Genomic DNA, 4152 nt, shown 5'->3' with positions numbered 1-4152 from the left:
AGCTAATTGCGCCCTACAGTGATTATTCCTGTGTTCCTGGGGCTCGCTCCCCCTGTTTCTGCAGCCACCCCGTTGCCCTGGTTCTGAAGCGAATTCCATTGTTTCTGGAGTTGCTAATTTACCAGTTTGTGTAACTCCTACTTTCCATCTTTCAAGACCTAATTCCCCTGTTCCTGGCGCAAATTCCCTTGTTTCTGCGCTGATTCTCGTGTTCCTGGAGCTCCTACTTCCCCTCTTTCTGCGACCTAATTTCACTTTTGTTGAGGGAATTCCCCTGTTTGCGTAGCTAATTTCAATCTTCTTGGAGCTGCTAAATCCCATTTTATGAGAGCTCCCAATGCAGCTGTTGCTGGAGCTCCTACTACCCCAGGTTATGCAGGTCCTAATTTCCATGTTTCTGGAGCTATTTCAGTTGTTTGTGGAGATCTTAATTCCCCTGTTTCTGGAGCTTCAAATTGCGCTGTATATGAATCAACTAATTGGGCTTTTTATGTGGCTACCATAACCCTGATATATTTGGCTCTGAATTAATCTGCTTATGGTGCGCACTCCTAATTCCACTGCTACTGGAATAGCAAGTTTACCTGTTTAATGACCGAATCTTCACTTCGTAAATGTAACTCCTTTGTTTTCTAGAGCTACTTTTGCTGTACTGAACAAATTACCGTTTTTCTGGAGCTCCTAATTCACCAATTTCTCCAGTGTCCAATTCGACAGTTTCTGTAGCTCCTAATTCTCATCTTCCTAAACCTAAATTCCCAAATTCTTCAGCTAATACCTTTATTTCACAGCTAATTCCAATATTCCTGGAACTCATAATACCCGTCTCTGCAGGTCCCAACTCCCCTGTTCCTGGAGATAATTCCCCTGTTTCTGGAGCTCATCTTTTTTCTGGAGTTGCTAATATCCCAGAATGCTTCAGTTTCTGGAGGTAACTCCCCGGTCTTTGTTGTTAATTCAACCGTTTCTGGAGCTAATACCTTTATTTCTGGGGAAAATTCATGTGGAGCTCCTAATTTCCCTTTATCTGGAGCTGCAAATAGAACTGTTTCTGAACCACATAATGGTGCTTTTTGCATGTCTAGTAGACGACGCTTTACATGGTTCCGATTTGTCCTGTTTATGGTGAACTCTCCTAATTAACCTGCAACATTAATTGATAATTCACCTTTTCTAGAGGTAACTCTCCTCTTTCTAAGCATAATTTCCCTGTTTCTGGAGCTAATTCCACTGTACTGTGATTATTCCTGAGTTCCTCAGAACTTGCTTCCCCAGTTTCTGGAGCTAATTCCTCTGTTTCCGGGGCTACTAACTTACCAGTTTTTGTAACTCCTACTTTTCAACTTTCAAAACCTAATTCCACAGTTTCTAGGTTTAAGTCCTCTGTTTCCAGCGCTAATTCCTCTGTTTCTGACGCGAATTCCCTTGTTACTGCGATAATTCCCGTGTTGCTGGAGCTCCAACTTCCCCTCTTTCTGCGACTCCTAATTTCCCTGTTTCTGGTGGGAATTCCTCCGTTTCTGTAGCTAAGCTGTGTCTGGACATAATACCTTTCTATCAGAAGTCCATCGGGAATGGAATTCCTAGAACCCTCTTTCTATTGATTCTGAATTGTTTATGGAGCTCCTCATTATCTTTTTCTGGAGCTCTAAATTGCGCTGTTGATGAAGCACCTAATTGTCATATATAAGTTCCTATCAGTTATATATATATCTCCGAAATGTCCTGCTTATGGTGCGCTCTCCTAAATCCTCTGCTGCAGGGACAGCTATGTCACCTCTTTATAGAGCTCAATCTGCTCTTTCTAACCCCAATTCCCCGGTTTCAGGAGCTAATTGCTCTGTTTCTGGAGCTAATTCCATTGTTCGTGTGGCTGCTATTTCTCAGTCTGTGGAGCTCCTAATTGCTCTGTTACTGAAGCAAATTCCCCTGTTCAAGCTTTCAAATACCTTGCAACTGTAGCTGAAATGTGCTCTGTTTCTGGAGCACATAATACTCTCTCATTCTGTATATAATCGCGATATTTCTGGACGGAATTCCCCTCTTTCCGGAGCTCCTAGTTCGGGTTCTTCTGGAGCACTTAATTCCACAGTTTGTGTAGTTTATCCCAATATTTCTGGAGCTAATTCCCCGGTTTAAGGAATTAATTCCTGTAATTAATGATATCCCATTCGCCCTCGTCCTTGAGCTATTTCCCTTGTTCCGGGGTTAGTTTCAATGTTATTGGAGCTGCTATATCCCATCTTATGGGAGCTCGCAATGCCGCTGTTGCTGGAGCTCCTACTACCCCAGGGTAACCACGTCCCAGTTCCCCTGTTTTTGGAGCTATTTCAATTATTTGTGGAGAACCTAATTCCCCTGTTCTGGAGATCATAATCGTGCTGTTTGTGAAGCACCTAATTGTGCTTTTTACGTGGCTACTATTTCCCCGATATATTTAGCTCTGAATTATTCTGCTTACGGTGCATTCTCCTAATTCCCCTGCTGCAGGAATAGCTAGTTTACCAGTTTCTTGAGCCAACTCTTCTCTATCTAAATGTAATTCCTTTGTTAATGGAGCTACTTCCACTGTAATGAACAAATTCCCGTTTTTCTGGAGATCCTAATTCACCAATTTCTCCAATGCCCAATTCGACATTTTCTGTAACTCATAATTCTCATTTTACTCGACTAATTCCCCGGTTTCTGAAGCTAAAACCCTTGTTTCTGAACTAATTCCAGTATTCCTGGAACTCCTAATACCCCTCTCTGCAGCTCGTAATTCCCCTGTTCCTGGAGCTAATTCCCCTGTTTTTGGAGCTCATGTTTTTTCTGGAGTTCCTAATCTCCCAGATTGTGGATCTCCTAATGCATCTGTTTCTGGAGGTAACTCCATGTTTCTGTTGCTAATTTATCTATTTCTGGACATAACCTTCTTTTCTACGGAAAATTCATGCGGAGCTCCTAATTTCCCTTTTTTATGTAGCTCCAAATTTTGTAGTTTATGAAGCACGTAATTTTATTTTTGATGTGTCTAGTAGATGACGATATATATGGCTCCGAATTGTCCTGTGTATGGTGCGTTGTCCAAATTATCATGCAACATGAACAGATAATTCACCTTTACTGGAGGTAACTCTCTTCTTTCTGAACGTAATTCCCCTGTTTCTGGCGCTAATTGCTGTGTACTGTGATTATTCCTCTGTTCCTGGAGCTCGCTTTCCCTGTTTCTGCAGATCCACATTGCCCTGTTTCCAGAGCAAATTCCACTGTTTCTGGAGCTGCTAAATTAGCAGTTTCTGTAACTCCTACTTTTCATCTTTCCAGACCTATTTACATATCTATTAGACCTAATTCCCCAGTCTCTGGCGCTAATTCCGTTGTTTCTGCGCTAATTCCCGTGTTCCTCGAGCTCCTACCTCCCATTTTTCTGCGACTCCTAATGTCCCTGTTCCTGGAGGGAATTCCCCTGTTTCTGGAGCTATTTCATGCGTTTCTGGATCTAATACTTTGATTTTGGAGAAGTTTCCACAGTTTCTGGAGCTTCTCTTTCTGGAGATGTTTCAGTTGTTTGTGGAGCTCCGAATTCCCCTGTTTCTGGAGCTCCAATTTGCACTGTTTATCAAGCAACTAATTGTCCTTTTTAGCAGTCTACTAGTTTGCCGGTATATGTAGCTCCAAATTGTCTTATTTATGGTGCGCTCTTCTAATTATCCTGCAACATGAACAGAAAATGTACACTTTCTGGAGGTAACGCTCCTCTCTATAAACGTAATTCCCCTGTCTCTGGAGATAATTGCACTGTACTGTGATTATTCCCGTGTTCCTGGAGCTTCGTCCAAAGTTTCTGGAACTAATTCCTCTCTTTCTGGGGCTGCTAAGCTACCAGTTTCTGTAAATCCTACCTTTCAACTTTCAAGACCTAATTCCACAGTTTCGAGATTTAAGTTCCCTGTTTCTGGCGCTAGTTCCCCTGTTTCTGGCGCTAGTTCCCCTGTTTCTGGCGCTAGTTCCCCTGTTCCTGGAGCTCCTACTTCCCCTCTTTCTGAAACTCATAATTTCCCTGTTTCTGGATGGACATTTCATGTTTCTGTAGCTAATTCAGCTGTTTGTGGAGCTAATACCTTTGTTTCAAGAGAAAAATCCATCGTTTCTGGAAGTTCAAGTTTCCCT

The sequence above is a fragment of the Pristiophorus japonicus genome, chromosome 25, assembly GCF_044704955.1.
Source record: "Pristiophorus japonicus isolate sPriJap1 chromosome 25, sPriJap1.hap1, whole genome shotgun sequence".
Lineage (NCBI taxonomy): Eukaryota > Metazoa > Chordata > Chondrichthyes > Pristiophoridae > Pristiophorus > Pristiophorus japonicus.
Note: the sequence above shows the minus strand (reverse complement) of the source record.